The following is a 16,308-nucleotide window of genomic DNA, read 5'->3' on the forward strand; positions in this document are numbered from 1 at the left end:
ATAGATATGAAAAAAGCAAACATATTTTCTTTTTGTTATTGTTTTAAAAAGATGATGGTTAATTTGTCTCACTTAATTTAAATTCGAATTATTATCTAGCACTCTCGGGAACGGCCATATCACGCTGAAGACACCGGTTCTCGTCCTATCACCGAAGTTAAGCAGCGTCGAGCGCAGTCAGTACTTGGGAGGGGGACCACTTAGGAACACTGCGTGCCGTTGGCTTTTTCACTTTTTTTTCCTCATTTAAATTCCAATAGATATGAAAAAAGCAAACATATTTTCTTTTTGTTATTGTTTTAAAAAGATGAAGGTCAATTTGTCTCACTTATATTAAATTCGAATTATTAAATAGCACTCTCGGCAACGGCCATATCACGCTGAAAACACCGGTTCTCGTCCGATCACCGAAGTTAAGCAGCGTCGAGCGCAGTCAGTACTTGGGAGGGAGACCACATAGGAACACTGCGTGCCGTTGGCTTTTTCACTTTTTTTCCTCATTTAAAATCCAATAGATATGAAAAAAGCAAACATATTTTCTTTTTGTTATTGTTTTAAAAAGATGATGGTTAATTTGTCTCACTTAATTTAAATTCGAATTATTATCTAGCACTCTCGGCAACGGCCATATCACGCTGAAGACACCGGTTCTCGTCCGATCACCGAAGTTAAGCAGCGTCGAGCGCAGTCAGTACTTGGAAACTCTGCGTGCCGTTGGCTTTTTCACTTTTATTTCCTCTTTTAAATTCCATCAGATATGAAAAAAGCAAACATATCTTCTTTTTGTTATTGTTTTATAAAGATGAATGTTTTTAAATTCAAATTATTAAATAGCACTCTCGGCAACGGCCATATCACGCTGAAAACACCGGTTTTCGTCCGATCACCGAAGTTAAGCAGCGTCGAGCGCAGTCAGTACTTGGGAGGGAGACCACTTAGGAACACTGCGTGCCGTTGGCTTTTTCACTTTTTTTTCCTCTTTTAAATTCCAATAGATATGAAAAAAGCAAACATATTTCCTTTTTGTTATTGTTTTAAAAAGATGATGGTTAATTTGTCTCACTTAGTTTAAATTCGAATTATTATCTAGCACTCTCGGCAACTGCCATATCACGCTGAAAACACCGGTTCTCGTCCGATCACCGAAGTTAAGCAGCGTCGAGCGCAGTCAGTACTTGGAAACTCTGCGTGCCGTTGGCTTTTTCACTTTTATTTCCTCTTTTAAATTCCATCAGATATGAAAAAAGCAAACATATCTTCTTTTTGTTATTGTTTTATAAAGATGAAGGTTTTTAAATTCAAATTATTAAATAGCACTCTCGGCAACGGCCATATCACGCTGAAAACACCGGTTCTCGTCCGATCACCGAAGTTAAGCAGCGTCGAGCGCAGTCAGTACTTGGAAACTCTGCGTGCCGTTGGCTTTTTCACTTATGTTTCCTCTTTTAAATTCCATCAGATATGAAAAAAGCAAACATATCTTCTTTTTGTTATTGTTTTATAAAGATGAAGGTTAATTAAATTCAAATTATTAATTAGCACTCTCGGCAACGGCCATATCACGCTGAAAACACCGGTTCTCGTCCGATCACCGAAGTTAAGAAGCGTCGAGCGCATTCAATGCTTGGGAGGGAGACCACTTAGGAACACTGCGTGCCGTTGGCTTTTTCACTTTTTTTTCCTCTTTTAAATTCCTATAGATATGAAAAAAGCAAACATATTTTCTTTTTGTTATTGTTTTAAAAAGATGAAGGTTAATTTGTCTCACTTAATTTAAATTCGAATTATTAAATAGCACTCTCGGCAACGGCCATATCACGCTGAAAACACCGGTTCTCGTCCGATCACCGAAGTTAAGCAGCGTCGAGCGCAGTCAGTACTTGGGAGGGAGACCACATAGGAACACTGCGTGCCGTTGGCTTTTTCACTTTTTTTTCCTCATTTAAAATCCAATAGATATGAAAAAAGCAAACATATTTTCTTTTTGTTATTGTTTTAAAAAGATGATGGTTAATTTGTCTCACTTAATTTAAATTCGAATTATTATCTAGCACTCTCGGCAACTGCCATATCACGCTGAAAACACCGGTTCTCGTCCGATCACCGAAGTTAAGCAGCGTCGAGCGCAGTCAGTACTTGGAAACTCTGCGTGCCGTTGGCTTTTTCACTTTTATTTCCCCTTTTAAATTCCATGAGATATGAAAAAAGCAAACATATCTTCTTTTTCTTATTGATTTATAAAGATGAAGGTTAATTAAATTCAAATTATTAAATAGCACTCTCGGCAACGGCCATATCACGCTGAAAACACCGGTTCTCGTCCGATCACCGAAGTTAAGCAGCGTCGAGCGCAGTCAGTACTTGGGAGGGAGACCACTTAGGAACACTGCGTGCCGTTGGCTTTTTCACTTTTTTTTCCTCTTTTAAATTCCAATAGATATGAAAAAAGCAAACATATTTCCTTTTTGTTATTGTTTTAAAAAGATGATGGTTAATTTGTCTCACTTAGTTTAAATTCGAATTATTATCTAGCACTCTCGGCAACTGCCATATCACGCTGAAAACACCGGTTCTCGTCCGATCACCGAAGTTAAGCAGCGTCGAGCGCAGTCAGTACTTGGAAACTCTGCGTGCCGTTGGCTTTTTCACTTTTATTTCCTCTTTTAAATTCCATCAGATATGAAAAAAGCAAACATATCTTCTTTTTGTTATTGTTTTATAAAGATGAATGTTTTTAAATTCAAATTATTAAATAGCACTCTCGGCAACGGCCATATCACGCTGAAAACACCGGTTCTCGTCCGATCACCGAAGTTAAGCAGCGTCGAGCGCAGTCAGTACTTGGAAACTCTGCGTGCCGTTGGCTTTTTCACTTATGTTTCCTCTTTTAAATTCCATCAGATATGAAAAAAGCAAACATATCTTCTTTTTCTTATTGATTTTTAAAGATGAAGGTTAATTAAATTCAAATTATTAAATAGCACTCTCGGCAATGGCCATATCACGCTGAAAACACCGGTTCTCGTCCGATCACCGAAGTTAAGCAGCGTCGAGCGCAGTCAGTACTTGGGAGGGAGACCACTTAGGAACACTGCGTGCCGTTGGCTTTTTCACTTTTTTTCCTCTTTTAAAATCCAATAGATATGAAAAAAGCAAACATATTTTCTTTTTGTTATTGTTTTAAAAAGATGATGGTTAATTTGTCTCACTTAATTTAAATTCGAATTACTATCTAGCACTCTCGGCAACGGCCATATCACGCTGAAGACACCGGTTCTCGTCCGATCACCGAAATTAAGCAGCGTCGAGCGCAGTCAGTACTTGGAAACTCTGCGTGCCGTTGGCTTTTTCACTTTTATTTCCTCTTTTAAATTCCATGAGATATGAAAAAAGCAAACATATCTTCTTTTTCTTATTGATTTTTAAAGATGAAGGTTAATTAAATTCAAATTATTAAATAGCACTCTCGGCAACGGCCATATCACGCTGAAAACACCGGTTCTCGTCCGATCACCGAAGTTAAGCAGCGTCGAGCGCAGTCAGTACTTGGGAGGGAGACCACTTAGGAACACTGCGTGCCGTTGGCTTTTTCACTTTTTTTCCTCTTTTAAAATCCAATAGATATGAAAAAAGCAAACATATTTTCTTTTTGTTATTGTTTTAAAAAGATGATGGTTAATTTGTCTCACTTAATTTAAATTCGAATTACTATCTAGCACTCTCGGCAACGGCCATATCACGCTGAAGACACCGGTTCTCGTCCGATCACCGAAGTTAAGCAGCGTCGAGCGCAGTCAGTACTTGGAAACTCTGCGTGCCGTTGGCTTTTTCACTTTTATTTCCTCTTTTAAATTCCATCAGATATGAAAAAAGCAAACATATCTTCTTTTTGTTATTGTTTTATAAAGATGAAGGTTTTTAAATTCAAATTATTAAATAGCACTCTCGGCAACGGCCATATCACGCTGAAAACACCGGTTCTCGTCCGATCACCGAAGTTAAGCAGCGTCGAGCGCAGTCAGTACTTGGGAGGGAGACTACTTAGGAACACTGCGTGCCGTTGGCTTTTTCACTTTTTTTTCCTCTTTTAAATTCCAATAGATATGAAAAAAGCAAACATATTTTCTTTTTGTTATTGTTTTAAAAAGATGAAGATTAATTTGTCTCACTTAATTTAAATTCGAATTATTAAATAGCACTCTCGGCAACGGCCATATCACGCTGAAAACACCGGTTCTCGTCCGATCACCGAAGTTAAGCAGCGTCGAGCGCAGTCAGTACTTGGGAGGGGGACCACTTAGGAACACTGCGTGCCGTTGGCTTTTTCACTTTTTTTTCCTCTTTTAAATTCCAATAGATATGAAAAAAGCAAACATATTTTCTTTTTGTTATTGTTTTAAAAAGATGAAGGTTAATTTGTCTCACGTAATTTAAATTCGAATTATTAAATAGCACTCTCGGCAACGGCCATATCACGCTGAAAACACCGGTTCTCGTCCGATCACCGAAGTTAAGCAGCGTCGAGCGCAGTCAGTACTTGGGAGGGAGACCACATAGGAACACTGCGTGCCGTTGGCTTTTTCACTTTTTTTTCCTCATTTAAAATCCAATAGATATGAAAAAAGCAAACATATTTTCTTTTTGTTATTGTTTTAAAAAGATGATGGTTAATTTGTCTCACTTAATTTAAATTCGAATTATTATCTAGCACTCTCGGCAACGGCCATATCACACTGAAGACACCGGTTCTCGTCCGATCACCGAAGTTAAGCAGCGTCGAGCGCAGTCAGTACTTGGAAACTCTGCGTGCCGTTGGCTTTTTCACTTTTATTTCCTCTTTTAAATTCCATCAGATATGAAAAAAGCAAACATATCTTCTTTTTGTTATTGTTTTATAAAGATGAAGGTTTTTAAATTCAAATTATTAAATAGCACTCTCGGCAACGGCCATATCACGCTGAAAACACCGGTTCTCGTCCGATCACCGAAGTTAAGCAGCGTCGAGCGCAGTCAGTACTTGGGAGGGAGACTACTTAGGAACACTGCGTGCCGTTGGCCTTTTCACTTTTTTTTCCTCTTTTAAATTCCAATAGATATGAAAAAAGCAAACATATTTTCTTTTTGTTATTGTTTTAAAAAGATGAAGGTTAATTTGTCTCACTTAATTTAAATTCGAATTATTAAATAGCACTCTCGGCAACGGCCATATCACGCTGAAAACACCGGTTCTCGTCCGATCACCGAAGTTAAGCAGCGTCGAGCGCAGTCAGTACTTGGGAGGGAGACCACTTTGGAACAATGCGTGCCGTTGGCTTTTTCACTTTTTTTTCCTCTTTTAAATTCCAATAGATATGAAAAAAGCAAACATATTTTCTTTTTGTTATTGTTTTAAAAAGATGATGGTTAATTGGCTCACTTAATTTAAATTCGAATTATTATCTAGCACTCTCGGCAACGGCCATATCACGCTGAAGACACCGGTTCTCGTCCTATCACCGAAGTTAAGCAGCGTCGAGCGCAGTCAATACTTGGAAACTCTGCGTGCCGTTGGCTTTTTCACTTTTATTTCCTCTTTTAAATTCCATCAGATATGAAAAAAGCAAACATATCTTCTTTTTGTTATTGTTTTATAAAGATGAAGGTTTTTAAATTCAAATTATTATCTAGCACTCTCGGCAACTGCCATATCACGCTGAAAACACCGGTTCTCATCCGATCACCGAAGTTAAGCAGCGTCGAACGCAGTCAGTACTTGGAAACTTTGCGTGCCGTTGGCTTTTTCACTTTTATTTCCTCTTTTAAATTCCATCAGATATGAAAAAAGCAAACATATCTTCTTTTTCTTATTGATTTTTAAAGATGAAGGTTAATTAAATTCAAATTATTAAATAGCACTCTCGGCAACGGCCATATCACGCTGAACACACCGGTTCTCGTCCGATCACCGAAGTTAAGCAGCGTCGAGCGCAGTCAGTACTTGGGAGGGAGACCACTTAGGAACACTGCGTGCCGTTGGCTTTTTCACTTTTTTTTCCTCTTTTAAATTCCAATAGACATGAAAAAAGCCAACATAATTTCTTTTTGTTATTGTTTTAAAAAGATGAAGGTTAATTTGTCTCACTTAATTTAAATTCGAATTATTAAATAGCACTCTCGGCAACGGCCATATCACGCTGAAAACACCGGTTCTCGTCCGATCACCGAAGTTAAGCAGCGTCGAGCGCAGTCAGTACTTGGGAGGGAGACCACTTAGGAACACTGCGTGCCGTTGGCTTTTTCACTTTTTTTCCTCTTTTAAAATCCAATAGATATGAAAAAAGCAAACATATTTTCTTTTTGTTATTGTTTTAAAAAGATGATGGTTAATTTGTCTCACTTAATTTAAATTCGAATTACTATCTAGCACTCTCGGCAACGGCCATATCACGCTGAAGACACCGGTTCTCGTCCGATCACCGAAGTGAAGCAGCGTCGAGCGCAGTCAGTACTTGGAAACTCTGCGTGCCGTTGGCTTTTTCACTTTTATTTCCTCTTTTAAATTCCATCAGATATGAAAAAAGCAAACATATCTTCTTTTTGTTATTGTTTTATAAAGATGAAGGTTTTTAAATTCAAATTATTAAATAGCACTCTCGGCAACGGCCATATCACGCTGGAAACACCGGTTCTCGTCTGATCACCGAAGTTAAGCAGCGTCGAGCGCAGTCAGTACTTGGGAGGGAGACTACTTAGGAACACTGCGTGCCGTTGGCTTTTTCACTTTTTTTCCACTTTTAAATTCCAATAGATATGAAAAAAGCAAACATATTTTCTTTTTGTTATTGTTTTAAAAAGATGAAGGTTAATTTGTCTCACTTAATTTAAATTCGAATTATTAAATAACACTCTCGGCAACGGCCATATCACGCTGAAAACACCGGTTCTCGTCCGATCACCGAAGTTAAGCAGCGTCGAGCGCAGTCAGTACTTGGGAGGGGGACCACTTAGGAACACTGCGTGCCGTTGGCTTTTTCACTTTTTTTTCCTCTTTTAAATTCCAATAGATATGAAAAAAGCAAACATATTTTCTTTTTGTTATTGTTTTAAAAAGATGAAGGTTAATTTGTCTCACTTAATTTAAATTCGAATTATTAAATAGCACTCTCGGCAACGGCCATATCACGCTGAAAACACCGGTTCTCGTCCGATCACCGAAGTTAAGCAGCGTCGAGCGCAGTCAGTACTTGGGAGGGAGACCACTTAGGAACACTGCGTGCCGTTGGCTTTTTCACTTTTTTTCCTCTTTTAAAATCCAATAGATATGAAAAAAGCAAACATATTTTCTTTTTGTTATTGTTTTAAAAAGATGATGGTTAATTTGTCTCACTTAATTTAAATTCGAATTACTATCTAGCACTCTCGGCAACGGCCATATCACGCTGAAGACACCGGTTCTCGTCCGATCACCGAAGTTAAGCAGCGTCGAGCGCAGTCAGTACTTGGAAACTCTGCGTGCCGTTGGCTTTTTCACTTTTATTTCCTCTTTTAAATTCCATCAGATATGAAAAAAGCAAACATATCTTCTTTTTGTTATTGTTTTATAAAGATGAAGGTTTTTAAATTCAAATTATTAAATAGCACTCTCGGCAACGGCCATATCACGCTGGAAACACCGGTTCTCGTCTGATCACCGAAGTTAAGCAGCGTCGAGCGCAGTCAGTACTTGGGAGGGAGACTACTTAGGAACACTGCGTGCCGTTGGCTTTTTCACTTTTTTTCCTCTTTTAAATTCCAATAGATATGAAAAAAGCAAACATATTTTCTTTTTGTTATTGTTTTAAAAAGATGAAGGTTAATTTGTCTCACTTAATTTAAATTCGAATTATTAAATAACACTCTCGGCAACGGCCATATCACGCTGAAAACACCGGTTCTCGTCCGATCACCGAAGTTAAGCAGCGTCGAGCGCAGTCAGTACTTGGGAGGGGGACCACTTAGGAACACTGCGTGCCGTTGGCTTTTTCACTTTTTTTTCCTCTTTTAAATTCCAATAGATATGAAAAAAGCAAACATATTTTCTTTTTGTTATTGTTTTAAAAAGATGAAGGTTAATTTGTCTCACTTAATTTAAATTCGAATTATTAAATAGCACTCTCGGCAACGGCCATATCACGCTGAAAACACCGGTTCTCGTCCGATCACCGAAGTTAAGCAGCGTCGAGCGCAGTCAGTACTTGGGAGGGAGACCACTTAGGAACACTGCGTGCCGTTGGCTTTTTCACTTTTTTTCCTCTTTTAAAATCCAATAGATATGAAAAAAGCAAACATATTTTCTTTTTGTTATTGTTTTAAAAAGATGATGGTTAATTTGTCTCACTTAATTTAAATTCGAATTACTATCTAGCACTCTCGGCAACGGCCATATCACGCTGAAGACACCGGTTCTCGTCCGATCACCGAAGTTAAGCAGCGTCGAGCGCAGTCAGTACTTGGAAACTCTGCGTGCCGTTGGCTTTTTCACTTTTATTTCCTCTTTTAAATTCCATCAGATATGAAAAAAGCAAACATATCTTCTTTTTGTTATTGTTTTATAAAGATGAAGGTTTTTAAATTCAAATTATTAAATAGCACTCTCGGCAACGGCCATATCACGCTGGAAACACCGGTTCTCGTCTGATCACCGAAGTTAAGCAGCGTCGAGCGCAGTCAGTACTTGGGAGGGAGACTACTTAGGAACACTGCGTGCCGTTGGCTTTTTCACTTTTTTTTCCTCTTTTAAATTCCAATAGATATGAAAAAAGCAAACATATTTTCTTTTTGTTATTGTTTTAAAAAGATGAAGGTTAATTTGTCTCACTTAATTTAAATTCGAATTATTAAATAGCACTCTCGGCAACGGCCATATCACGCTGAAAACACCGGTTCTCGTCCGATCACCGAAGTTAAGCAGCGTCGAGCGCAGTCAGTACTTGGGAGGGGGACCACTTAGGAACACTGCGTGCCGTTGGCTTTTTCACTTTTTTTTCCTCTTTTAAATTCCAATAGATATGAAAAAAGCAAACATATTTTCTTTTTGTTATTGTTTTAAAAAGATGAAGGTTAATTTGTCTCACTTAATTTAAATTCGAATTATTAAATAGCACTCTCGGCAACGGCCATATCACGCTGAAAACACCGGTTCTCGTCCGATCACCGAAGTTAAGCAGCGTCGAGCGCAGTCAGTACTTGGGAGGGAGACCACATAGGAACACTGCGTGCCGTTGGCTTTTTCACTTTTTTTTCCTCATTTAAAATCCAATAGATATGAAAAAAGCAAACATATTTTCTTTTTGTTATTGTTTTAAAAAGATGATGGTTAATTTGTCTCACTTAATTTAAATTCGAATTATTATCTAGCACTCTCGGCAACGGCCATATCACGCTGAAGACACCGGTTCTCGTCCGATCACCGAAGTTAAGCAGCGTCGAGCGCAGTCAGTACTTGGAAACTCTGCGTGCCGTTGGCTTTTTCACTTTTATTTCCTCTTTTAAATTCCATCAGATATGAAAAAAGCAAACATATCTTCTTTTTGTTATTGTTTTATAAAGATGAAGGTTTTTAAATTCAAATTATTAAATAGCACTCTCGGCAACGGCCATATCACGCTGAAAACACCGGTTCTCGTCCGATCACCGAAGTTAAGCAGCGTCGAGCGCAGTCAGTACTTGGGAGGGAGACTACTTAGGAACACTGCGTGCCGTTGGCTTTTTCACTTTTTTTTCCTCTTTTAAATTCCAATAGATATGAAAAAAGCAAACATATTTTCTTTTTGGTATTGTTTTAAAAAGATGAAGGTTAATTTGTCTCACTTAATTTAAATTCGAATTATTAAATAGCACTCTCGGCAACGGCCATATCACGCTGAAAACACCGGTTCTCGTCCGATCACCGAAGTTAAGCAGCGTCGAGCGCAGTCAGTACTTGGGAGGGAGACCACATAGGAACACTGCGTGCCGTTGGCTTTTTCACTTTTTTTTCCTCATTTAAAATCCAATAGATATGAAAAAAGCAAACATATTTTCTTTTTGTTATTGTTTTAAAAAGATGATGGTTAATTTGTCTCACTTAATTTAAATTCGAATTATTGTCTAGCACTCTCGGCAACGGCCATATCACGCTGAAGACACCGGTTCTCGTCCGATCACCGAAGTTAAGCAGCGTCGAGCGCAGTCAGTACTTGGAAACTCTGCGTGCCGTTGGCTTTTTCACTTTTATTTCCTCTTTTAAATTCCATCAGATATGAAAAAAGCAAACATATCTTCTTTTTGTTATTGTTTTATAAAGATGAAGGTTTTTAAATTCAAATTATTAAATAGCACTCTCGGCAACGGCCATATCACGCTGAAAACACCGGTTCTCGTCCGATCACCGAAGTTAAGCAGCGTCGAGAGCAGTCAGTACTTGGAAACTCTGCGTGCCGTTGGCTTTTTCACTTTTATTTCCCCTTTTAAATTCCATGAGATATGAAAAAAGCAAACATATCTTCTTTTTCTTATTGATTTATAAAGATGAAGGTTAATTAAATTCAATTTATTAAATAGCACTCTCGGCAACGGCCATATCACGCTGAAAACACCGGTTCTCGTCCGATCACCGAAGTTAAGCAGCGTCGAGCGCAGTCAGTACTTGGGAGGGAGACCACTTAGGAACACTGCGTGCCGTTGGCTTTTTCACTTTTTTTTCCTCTTTTAAATTCCAATAGATATGAAAAAAGCAAATATATTTCCTTTTTGTTATTGTTTTAAAAAGATGATGGTTAATTTGTCTCACTTAGTTTAAATTCGAATTATTATCTAGCACTCTCGGCAACGGCTATATCAAGCTGAAAACACCGGTTACCGTCCGATCACCGAAGTTAAGCAGCGTCGAGCGCAGTCAGTACTTGGGAGGGAGACCACTTAGGAACACTGCGTGCCGTTGGCTTTTTCACTTTTATTTCCTCTTTTAAATTCCATCAGATATGAAAAAAGCAAACATATCTTCTTTTTGTTATTGTTTTATAAAGATGAAGGTTTTTAAATTCAAATTATTAAATAGCACTCTCGGCAACGGCCATATCACGCTGAAAACACCGGTTCTCGTCCGATCACCGAAGTTAAGCAGCGTCGAGCGCAGTCAGTACTTGGGAGGGAGACTACTTAGGAACACTGCGTGCCGTTGGCTTTTTCACTTTTTTTTCCTCTTTTAAATTCCAATAGATATGAAAAAAGCAAACATATTTTCTTTTTGTTATTGTTTTAAAAAGATGAAGGTTAATTTGTCTCACTTAATTTAAATTCGAATTATTAAATAGCACTCTCGGCAACGGCCATATCACGCTGAAAACACCGGTTCTCGTCCGATCACCGAAGTTAAGCAGCGTCGAGCGCAGTCAGTACTTGGGAGGGAGACCACATAGGAACACTGCGTGCCGTTGGCTTTTTCACTTTTTTTTCCTCATTTAAAATCCAATAGATATGAAAAAAGCAAACATATTTTCTTTTTGTTATTGTTTTAAAAAGATGATGGTTAATTTGTCTCACTTAATTTAAATTCGAATTATTATCTAGCACTCTCGGCAACGGCCATATCACGCTGAAGACACCGGTTCTCGTCCGATCACCGAAGTTAAGCAGCGTCGAGCGCAGTCAGTACTTGGAAACTCTGCGTGCCGTTGGCTTTTTCACTTTTATTTCCTCTTTTAAATTCCATCAGATATGAAAAAAGCAAACATATCTTCTTTTTGTTATTGTTTTATAAAGATGAAGGTTTTTAAATTCAAATTATTAAATAGCACTCTCGGCAACGGCCATATCACGCTGAAAACACCGGTTCTCGTCCGATCACCGAAGTTAAGCAGCGTCGAGCGCAGTCAGTACTTGGGAGGGAGACTACTTAGGAACACTGCGTGCCGTTGGCTTTTTCACTTTTTTTTCCTCTTTTAAATTCCAATAGATATGAAAAAAGCAAACATATTTTCTTTTTGTTATTGTTTTAAAAAGATGAAGGTTAATTTGTCTCACTTAATTTAAATTCGAATTATTAAATAGCACTCTCGGCAACGGCCATATCACGCTGAAAACACCGGTTCTCGTCCGATCACCGAAGTTAAGCAGCGTCGAGCGCAGTCAGTACTTGGGAGGGAGACCACATAGGAACACTGGGTGCCGTTGGCTTTTTCACTTTTTTTTCCTCATTTAAAATCCAATAGATATGAAAAAAGCAAACATATTTTCTTTTTGTTATTGTTTTAAAAAGATGATGGTTAATTTGTCTCACTTAATTTAAATTCGAATTATTATCTAGCACTCTCGGCAACGGCCATATCACGCTGAAGACACCGGTTCTCGTCCGATCACCGAAGTTAAGCAGCGTCGAGCGCAGTCAGTACTTGGAAACTCTGCGTGCCGTTGGCTTTTTCACTTTTATTTCCTCTTTTAAATTCCATCAGATATGAAAAAAGCAAACATATCTTCTTTTTGTTATTGTTTTATAAAGATGAAGGTTTTTAAATTCAAATTATTAAATAGCACTCTCGGCAACGGCCATATCACGCTGAAAACACCGGTTCTCGTCCGATCACCGAAGTTAAGCAGCGTCGAGCGCAGTCAGTACTTGGAAACTCTGCGTGCCGTTGGCTTTTTCACTTTTATTTCCCCTTTTAAATTCCATGAGATATGAAAAAAGCAAACATATCTTCTTTTTCTTATTGATTTATAAAGATGAAGGTTTTTAAATTCAAATTATTAAATAGCACTCTCGGCAACGGCCATATCACGCTGAAAACACCGGTTCTCGTCCGATCACCGAAGTTAAGCAGCGTCGAGCGCAGTCAGTACTTGGGAGGGAGACCACTTAGGAACACTGCGTGCCGTTGGCTTTTTCACTTTTTTTTCCTCTTTTAAATTCCAATAGATATGAAAAAAGCAAATATATTTCCTTTTTGTTATTGTTTTAAAAAGATGATGGTTAATTTGTCTCACTTAGTTTAAATTCGAATTATTATCTAGCACTCTCGGCAACGGCTATATCAAGCTGAAAACACCGGTTACCGTCCGATCACCGAAGTTAAGCAGCGTCGAGCGCAGTCAGTACTTGGAAACTCTGCGTGCCGTTGGCTTTTTCACTTTTGTTTCCTCTTTTAAATTCCATCAGATATGAAAAAAGCAAACATATCTTCTTTTTGTTATTGTTTTATAAAGATGAAGGTTAATTAAATTCGAATTATTAAATAGCACTCTCGGCAACGGCCATATCACGCTGAAAACACCGGTTCTCCTCCGATCACCGAAGTTAAGCAGCGTCGAGCGCAGTCAGTACTTGGAAACTCTGCGTGCCGTTGGCTTTTTCACTTTTATTTCCTCTTTTAAATTCCATCAGATATGAAAAAAGCAAACATATCTTCTTTTTGTTATTGTTTTATAAAGATGAAGGTTTTTAATTTCAAATTATTAAATAGCACTCTCGGCAACGGCCATATCACGCTGAAAACACCGGTTCTCGTCCGATCACCGAAGTTAAGCAGCGTCGAGCGCAGTCAGTACTTGGGAGGGAGACCACTTAGGAACACTGCGTGCCGTTGGCTTTTTCACTTTTTTTTCCTCTTTTAAATTCCAATAGATATGAAAAAAGCAAATATATTTCCTTTTTGTTATTGTTTTAAAAAGATGATGGTTAATTTGTCTCACTTAGTTTAAATTCGAATTATTATCTAGCACTCTCGGCAACGGCTATATCAAGCTGAAAACACCGGTTACCGTCCGATCACCGAAGTTAAGCAGCGTCGAGCGCAGTCAGTACTTGGAAACTCTGCGTGCCGTTGGCTTTTTCACTTTTGTTTCCTCTTTTAAATTCCATCAGATATGAAAAAAGCAAACATATCTTCTTTTTGTTATTGTTTTATAAAGATGAAGGTTAATTAAATTCGAATTATTAAATAGCACTCTCGGCAACGGCCATATCACGCTGAAAACACCGGTTCTCCTCCGATCACCGAAGTTAAGCAGCGTCGAGCGCAGTCAGTACTTGGGAGGAGACCACTTAGGAACACTGCGTGCCGTTGGCTTTTTCACTTTTCTTTCCTCTTTTAAATTCCTATAGATATAAAAAAAGCAAACATATTTTTTTTTGTTATTGTTTTAAAAAGATGGTCAATTTGTCTCACTTAATTTAAATTCGAATTATTATCTAGCACTCTCGGCAACGGCCATATCACGCTGAAAACACCGGTTCTCGTCGGATTACCGAAGTTAAGCAGCGTCGAGCGCAGTCAGTACTTGGGAGGGAGACCACTTAGGAACACTGCGTGCCGTTGGCTTTTTCACTTTTTTTTCCTCTTTTAAATTCCAATAGATATGAAAAAAACCAACATGTTTTCTTTTTGTTATTGTTTTAAAATGATGAAGGTTAATTTGTCTCACTTAATTTAAATTCGAATTATTAACTAGCACTCTCGGCAACGGCCATATCACGCTGAAAACACCGGTTCTCGTCCGATTACCGAAGTTAAGCAGCGTCGAGCGCATACAGTACTTGGGAATACTGCGTGCCGTTTGCTTTTTCACTTTTGTTTCCTCTTTCAAATTCCACCAGATATGAAAAAAGCAAACATATCTTCATTATGATATTGTTTTATAAAGATGAAAGTTAATTAAATTCAAATTATAAACTAGCACTCTCGGCAACGGTCATATCACGCTGAATACACGGGTTCTCGTCCGATAACCGAAGTTAAGCAGCGTCGAGCGCAGTCACTACTTGGGAGGGAGACCACTTAGGAACACTGCGTTCCGTTGGCTTTTTCACTTTTTTTCCTCTTTTAAATTTTAATAGATATGAAAAAAGCAAACATGTTTTCTTTTTGTTATTGTTTTAAAATGATGAAGGTTAATTTGTCTCACTTAATTTAAATTCGAATTATTAACTAGCACTCTCGGCAACGGCCACATCACGCTGAAAACACCGGTTCACGTCCGATCACCGAAGTTAAGCAGCGTCGAGCGCATACAGTACTTGGGAGGGAGACCACTTAGGAACACTGCGTGCCGTTGGCTTTTTCACTTTTTTTTCCTCTTTTAAATTCCAATAGATATGCAAAAAGCAAACATAACTTCTTTTTGTTATTGTTTTATAAAGATGGAAGTAAATTAAATGCAAATTATTAACTAGCACTCTCGGCAACGGCCATATCACGCTGAATACACCGGTTCTTGTCCGATAACCGAAGTTAAGCAGCGTCGAGCGCAGTCACTACTTGGGAGGGAGACCACTTAGGAACACTGCGTTCCGTTGGCTTTTTCACTTTTTTTTCCTCTTTTAAATTTTAATAGATATGAAAAAAGCAAACATGTTTTCTTTTTGTTATTGTTTTCAAATGATGAAGGTTAATTTGTCTCACTTAATTTAAATTCGAATTATTAACTAGCACTCTCAGCAACGGCCATATCACGCTGAAAACACCGGTTCTCGTCCGATCACCGAAGTTAAGCAGCGTCGAGCGCATACAGTACTTGGGAATACTGCGTGCCGTTTGCTTTTTCACTTTTGTTTCCTCTTTCAAATTCCACCAGATATGAAAAAAGCAAACATATCTTCTTTTTGATATTGTTTTATAAAGATGAAAGTTAATTAAATTCAAATTATTAACTAGCACTCTCGGCAACGGCCATTTCACGCTGAATACACCGGTTCTCGTCCGATCACCGAAGTTAAGCAGCGTCAAGCGCAGTCAGTACTTGGGAGGGAGAGTACTTAGGAACACTGCATGCCGTTGGCTTTTTCACTTTTTTTCCCTCTTTTAAATTTTAATAGATATGAAAAAAGCAAACATGTTTTCTTTTTGTTATTGTTTTAAAATGATGAAGGTTAATTTGTCTCACTTAATTTAAATTCGAATTATCATCTAGCACTCTCGGCAACGGCCAAATCACGCTGAGAACACCGGTTCTCGTCCGATCGCCGACGTTAGCAGCGTCGAGCGCAGTCAGTACTTGGGAATACTGCGTGCCGTTGGTTTTTCACTTTTGATTCCTCTTTTAAATTCCACCCGATTTGAAAGAAGCACACATATCTTCTTTTTGTTATTGTTTTATAAAGATGAAAGTTAATTTAATTCAAATTATTAACTAGCACTATCGGCAACGGCCATATCACGCTGAATACACCGGTTCTCGTCCGATCACCGAAGTTAAGCAGCGTCGAGCGCAGTCAGTACTTGGGAGGGAGACCACTTAGGAACACTGCGTGCCGTTGGCTTTTTCACTTTTTTTTCCTCTTTTAAATTTTAATAGATATGAAAAAAGCAAAAATGT

General features: G+C 38.4%; 32 non-coding genes and 29 pseudogenes across 32 annotated transcripts; all 61 read left to right on the forward strand.

Moving 5' to 3' along the window:
* The first annotated feature begins 106 nt into the window (after positions 1-106).
* On the forward strand, positions 107-225 carry LOC149598421 (5S ribosomal RNA; annotated as a pseudogene).
* Positions 226-362: 137 nt separating this feature from the next.
* On the forward strand, positions 363-481 carry LOC149598422 (5S ribosomal RNA). Its single transcript, XR_016378266.1, has one exon. It is a non-coding gene; the product is annotated as a 5S ribosomal RNA (ribosomal RNA).
* Positions 482-617: 136 nt separating this feature from the next.
* LOC149598423 (5S ribosomal RNA) lies at positions 618-720 on the forward strand (annotated as a pseudogene).
* A 121-nt stretch (positions 721-841) lies between these two features.
* LOC149598424 (5S ribosomal RNA) lies at positions 842-960 on the forward strand. The gene has a single exon (XR_016377920.1). It is a non-coding gene; the product is annotated as a 5S ribosomal RNA (ribosomal RNA).
* A 137-nt stretch (positions 961-1,097) lies between these two features.
* LOC149598425 (5S ribosomal RNA) lies at positions 1,098-1,200 on the forward strand (annotated as a pseudogene).
* A 121-nt stretch (positions 1,201-1,321) lies between these two features.
* Positions 1,322-1,424, forward strand: LOC149598426 (5S ribosomal RNA; annotated as a pseudogene).
* A 122-nt stretch (positions 1,425-1,546) lies between these two features.
* LOC149598427 (5S ribosomal RNA) lies at positions 1,547-1,665 on the forward strand (annotated as a pseudogene).
* Positions 1,666-1,802: 137 nt separating this feature from the next.
* LOC149598428 (5S ribosomal RNA) lies at positions 1,803-1,921 on the forward strand. The gene has a single exon (XR_016378377.1). It is a non-coding gene; the product is annotated as a 5S ribosomal RNA (ribosomal RNA).
* A 137-nt stretch (positions 1,922-2,058) lies between these two features.
* LOC149598429 (5S ribosomal RNA) lies at positions 2,059-2,161 on the forward strand (annotated as a pseudogene).
* A 122-nt stretch (positions 2,162-2,283) lies between these two features.
* On the forward strand, positions 2,284-2,402 carry LOC149598430 (5S ribosomal RNA). Its single transcript, XR_016378038.1, has one exon. It is a non-coding gene; the product is annotated as a 5S ribosomal RNA (ribosomal RNA).
* Positions 2,403-2,539: 137 nt separating this feature from the next.
* On the forward strand, positions 2,540-2,642 carry LOC149598431 (5S ribosomal RNA; annotated as a pseudogene).
* A 121-nt stretch (positions 2,643-2,763) lies between these two features.
* On the forward strand, positions 2,764-2,866 carry LOC149598432 (5S ribosomal RNA; annotated as a pseudogene).
* A 122-nt stretch (positions 2,867-2,988) lies between these two features.
* Positions 2,989-3,107, forward strand: LOC149598433 (5S ribosomal RNA). Its single transcript, XR_016379098.1, has one exon. It is a non-coding gene; the product is annotated as a 5S ribosomal RNA (ribosomal RNA).
* A 136-nt stretch (positions 3,108-3,243) lies between these two features.
* On the forward strand, positions 3,244-3,346 carry LOC149598434 (5S ribosomal RNA; annotated as a pseudogene).
* A 122-nt stretch (positions 3,347-3,468) lies between these two features.
* On the forward strand, positions 3,469-3,587 carry LOC149598435 (5S ribosomal RNA). The gene has a single exon (XR_016378050.1). It is a non-coding gene; the product is annotated as a 5S ribosomal RNA (ribosomal RNA).
* Positions 3,588-3,723: 136 nt separating this feature from the next.
* On the forward strand, positions 3,724-3,826 carry LOC149598436 (5S ribosomal RNA; annotated as a pseudogene).
* A 121-nt stretch (positions 3,827-3,947) lies between these two features.
* Positions 3,948-4,066, forward strand: LOC149598437 (5S ribosomal RNA). Its single transcript, XR_016377890.1, has one exon. It is a non-coding gene; the product is annotated as a 5S ribosomal RNA (ribosomal RNA).
* A 137-nt stretch (positions 4,067-4,203) lies between these two features.
* Positions 4,204-4,322, forward strand: LOC149598438 (5S ribosomal RNA). Its single transcript, XR_016379021.1, has one exon. It is a non-coding gene; the product is annotated as a 5S ribosomal RNA (ribosomal RNA).
* Positions 4,323-4,459: 137 nt separating this feature from the next.
* On the forward strand, positions 4,460-4,578 carry LOC149598439 (5S ribosomal RNA). Its single transcript, XR_016378488.1, has one exon. It is a non-coding gene; the product is annotated as a 5S ribosomal RNA (ribosomal RNA).
* Positions 4,579-4,715: 137 nt separating this feature from the next.
* On the forward strand, positions 4,716-4,818 carry LOC149598440 (5S ribosomal RNA; annotated as a pseudogene).
* A 121-nt stretch (positions 4,819-4,939) lies between these two features.
* On the forward strand, positions 4,940-5,058 carry LOC149598441 (5S ribosomal RNA). The gene has a single exon (XR_016379189.1). It is a non-coding gene; the product is annotated as a 5S ribosomal RNA (ribosomal RNA).
* Positions 5,059-5,195: 137 nt separating this feature from the next.
* LOC149598442 (5S ribosomal RNA) lies at positions 5,196-5,314 on the forward strand. Its single transcript, XR_016378207.1, has one exon. It is a non-coding gene; the product is annotated as a 5S ribosomal RNA (ribosomal RNA).
* A 585-nt stretch (positions 5,315-5,899) lies between these two features.
* On the forward strand, positions 5,900-6,018 carry LOC149598443 (5S ribosomal RNA). Its single transcript, XR_016379096.1, has one exon. It is a non-coding gene; the product is annotated as a 5S ribosomal RNA (ribosomal RNA).
* Positions 6,019-6,155: 137 nt separating this feature from the next.
* Positions 6,156-6,274, forward strand: LOC149598444 (5S ribosomal RNA). The gene has a single exon (XR_016378061.1). It is a non-coding gene; the product is annotated as a 5S ribosomal RNA (ribosomal RNA).
* Positions 6,275-6,410: 136 nt separating this feature from the next.
* Positions 6,411-6,513, forward strand: LOC149598445 (5S ribosomal RNA; annotated as a pseudogene).
* A 121-nt stretch (positions 6,514-6,634) lies between these two features.
* Positions 6,635-6,753, forward strand: LOC149598446 (5S ribosomal RNA). Its single transcript, XR_016378355.1, has one exon. It is a non-coding gene; the product is annotated as a 5S ribosomal RNA (ribosomal RNA).
* Positions 6,754-6,889: 136 nt separating this feature from the next.
* Positions 6,890-7,008, forward strand: LOC149598447 (5S ribosomal RNA). The gene has a single exon (XR_016379022.1). It is a non-coding gene; the product is annotated as a 5S ribosomal RNA (ribosomal RNA).
* Positions 7,009-7,145: 137 nt separating this feature from the next.
* On the forward strand, positions 7,146-7,264 carry LOC149598448 (5S ribosomal RNA). Its single transcript, XR_016378072.1, has one exon. It is a non-coding gene; the product is annotated as a 5S ribosomal RNA (ribosomal RNA).
* A 136-nt stretch (positions 7,265-7,400) lies between these two features.
* LOC149598449 (5S ribosomal RNA) lies at positions 7,401-7,503 on the forward strand (annotated as a pseudogene).
* A 121-nt stretch (positions 7,504-7,624) lies between these two features.
* LOC149598450 (5S ribosomal RNA) lies at positions 7,625-7,743 on the forward strand. Its single transcript, XR_016378356.1, has one exon. It is a non-coding gene; the product is annotated as a 5S ribosomal RNA (ribosomal RNA).
* Positions 7,744-7,879: 136 nt separating this feature from the next.
* On the forward strand, positions 7,880-7,998 carry LOC149598451 (5S ribosomal RNA). Its single transcript, XR_016379024.1, has one exon. It is a non-coding gene; the product is annotated as a 5S ribosomal RNA (ribosomal RNA).
* A 137-nt stretch (positions 7,999-8,135) lies between these two features.
* LOC149598452 (5S ribosomal RNA) lies at positions 8,136-8,254 on the forward strand. Its single transcript, XR_016378083.1, has one exon. It is a non-coding gene; the product is annotated as a 5S ribosomal RNA (ribosomal RNA).
* Positions 8,255-8,390: 136 nt separating this feature from the next.
* LOC149598453 (5S ribosomal RNA) lies at positions 8,391-8,493 on the forward strand (annotated as a pseudogene).
* A 121-nt stretch (positions 8,494-8,614) lies between these two features.
* On the forward strand, positions 8,615-8,733 carry LOC149598454 (5S ribosomal RNA). Its single transcript, XR_016378357.1, has one exon. It is a non-coding gene; the product is annotated as a 5S ribosomal RNA (ribosomal RNA).
* Positions 8,734-8,870: 137 nt separating this feature from the next.
* On the forward strand, positions 8,871-8,989 carry LOC149598455 (5S ribosomal RNA). Its single transcript, XR_016379025.1, has one exon. It is a non-coding gene; the product is annotated as a 5S ribosomal RNA (ribosomal RNA).
* Positions 8,990-9,126: 137 nt separating this feature from the next.
* Positions 9,127-9,245, forward strand: LOC149598456 (5S ribosomal RNA). The gene has a single exon (XR_016378599.1). It is a non-coding gene; the product is annotated as a 5S ribosomal RNA (ribosomal RNA).
* A 137-nt stretch (positions 9,246-9,382) lies between these two features.
* On the forward strand, positions 9,383-9,485 carry LOC149598457 (5S ribosomal RNA; annotated as a pseudogene).
* Positions 9,486-9,606: 121 nt separating this feature from the next.
* Positions 9,607-9,725, forward strand: LOC149598458 (5S ribosomal RNA). The gene has a single exon (XR_016377891.1). It is a non-coding gene; the product is annotated as a 5S ribosomal RNA (ribosomal RNA).
* A 137-nt stretch (positions 9,726-9,862) lies between these two features.
* Positions 9,863-9,981, forward strand: LOC149598459 (5S ribosomal RNA). Its single transcript, XR_016378710.1, has one exon. It is a non-coding gene; the product is annotated as a 5S ribosomal RNA (ribosomal RNA).
* A 137-nt stretch (positions 9,982-10,118) lies between these two features.
* LOC149598460 (5S ribosomal RNA) lies at positions 10,119-10,221 on the forward strand (annotated as a pseudogene).
* Positions 10,222-10,342: 121 nt separating this feature from the next.
* On the forward strand, positions 10,343-10,445 carry LOC149598461 (5S ribosomal RNA; annotated as a pseudogene).
* Positions 10,446-10,567: 122 nt separating this feature from the next.
* LOC149598462 (5S ribosomal RNA) lies at positions 10,568-10,686 on the forward strand. The gene has a single exon (XR_016378094.1). It is a non-coding gene; the product is annotated as a 5S ribosomal RNA (ribosomal RNA).
* Positions 10,687-10,823: 137 nt separating this feature from the next.
* LOC149598463 (5S ribosomal RNA) lies at positions 10,824-10,942 on the forward strand (annotated as a pseudogene).
* Positions 10,943-11,063: 121 nt separating this feature from the next.
* On the forward strand, positions 11,064-11,182 carry LOC149598464 (5S ribosomal RNA). The gene has a single exon (XR_016377892.1). It is a non-coding gene; the product is annotated as a 5S ribosomal RNA (ribosomal RNA).
* Positions 11,183-11,319: 137 nt separating this feature from the next.
* On the forward strand, positions 11,320-11,438 carry LOC149598465 (5S ribosomal RNA). The gene has a single exon (XR_016378787.1). It is a non-coding gene; the product is annotated as a 5S ribosomal RNA (ribosomal RNA).
* Positions 11,439-11,575: 137 nt separating this feature from the next.
* LOC149598466 (5S ribosomal RNA) lies at positions 11,576-11,678 on the forward strand (annotated as a pseudogene).
* A 121-nt stretch (positions 11,679-11,799) lies between these two features.
* On the forward strand, positions 11,800-11,918 carry LOC149598467 (5S ribosomal RNA). The gene has a single exon (XR_016377894.1). It is a non-coding gene; the product is annotated as a 5S ribosomal RNA (ribosomal RNA).
* Positions 11,919-12,055: 137 nt separating this feature from the next.
* LOC149598468 (5S ribosomal RNA) lies at positions 12,056-12,174 on the forward strand. Its single transcript, XR_016378354.1, has one exon. It is a non-coding gene; the product is annotated as a 5S ribosomal RNA (ribosomal RNA).
* A 137-nt stretch (positions 12,175-12,311) lies between these two features.
* On the forward strand, positions 12,312-12,414 carry LOC149598469 (5S ribosomal RNA; annotated as a pseudogene).
* Positions 12,415-12,535: 121 nt separating this feature from the next.
* LOC149598470 (5S ribosomal RNA) lies at positions 12,536-12,638 on the forward strand (annotated as a pseudogene).
* A 121-nt stretch (positions 12,639-12,759) lies between these two features.
* LOC149598471 (5S ribosomal RNA) lies at positions 12,760-12,878 on the forward strand. The gene has a single exon (XR_016378105.1). It is a non-coding gene; the product is annotated as a 5S ribosomal RNA (ribosomal RNA).
* Positions 12,879-13,240: 362 nt separating this feature from the next.
* On the forward strand, positions 13,241-13,343 carry LOC149598472 (5S ribosomal RNA; annotated as a pseudogene).
* A 121-nt stretch (positions 13,344-13,464) lies between these two features.
* Positions 13,465-13,583, forward strand: LOC149598473 (5S ribosomal RNA). The gene has a single exon (XR_016378116.1). It is a non-coding gene; the product is annotated as a 5S ribosomal RNA (ribosomal RNA).
* A 362-nt stretch (positions 13,584-13,945) lies between these two features.
* LOC149598474 (5S ribosomal RNA) lies at positions 13,946-14,063 on the forward strand (annotated as a pseudogene).
* A 133-nt stretch (positions 14,064-14,196) lies between these two features.
* On the forward strand, positions 14,197-14,315 carry LOC149598475 (5S ribosomal RNA; annotated as a pseudogene).
* A 362-nt stretch (positions 14,316-14,677) lies between these two features.
* On the forward strand, positions 14,678-14,796 carry LOC149598476 (5S ribosomal RNA; annotated as a pseudogene).
* Positions 14,797-14,932: 136 nt separating this feature from the next.
* Positions 14,933-15,051, forward strand: LOC149598477 (5S ribosomal RNA; annotated as a pseudogene).
* A 122-nt stretch (positions 15,052-15,173) lies between these two features.
* On the forward strand, positions 15,174-15,292 carry LOC149598478 (5S ribosomal RNA; annotated as a pseudogene).
* A 137-nt stretch (positions 15,293-15,429) lies between these two features.
* Positions 15,430-15,533, forward strand: LOC149598479 (5S ribosomal RNA; annotated as a pseudogene).
* Positions 15,534-15,654: 121 nt separating this feature from the next.
* Positions 15,655-15,773, forward strand: LOC149598480 (5S ribosomal RNA; annotated as a pseudogene).
* A 360-nt stretch (positions 15,774-16,133) lies between these two features.
* Positions 16,134-16,252, forward strand: LOC149598481 (5S ribosomal RNA). Its single transcript, XR_016379063.1, has one exon. It is a non-coding gene; the product is annotated as a 5S ribosomal RNA (ribosomal RNA).
* Positions 16,253-16,308: the final 56 nt, after the last annotated feature.

This window comes from Phalangium opilio, unplaced genomic scaffold (assembly GCF_054372755.1).
Source record: "Phalangium opilio isolate 3A_F unplaced genomic scaffold, DU_Popi_V2 ptg000360l_1, whole genome shotgun sequence".
Taxonomy (NCBI): domain Eukaryota; kingdom Metazoa; phylum Arthropoda; class Arachnida; order Opiliones; family Phalangiidae; genus Phalangium; species Phalangium opilio.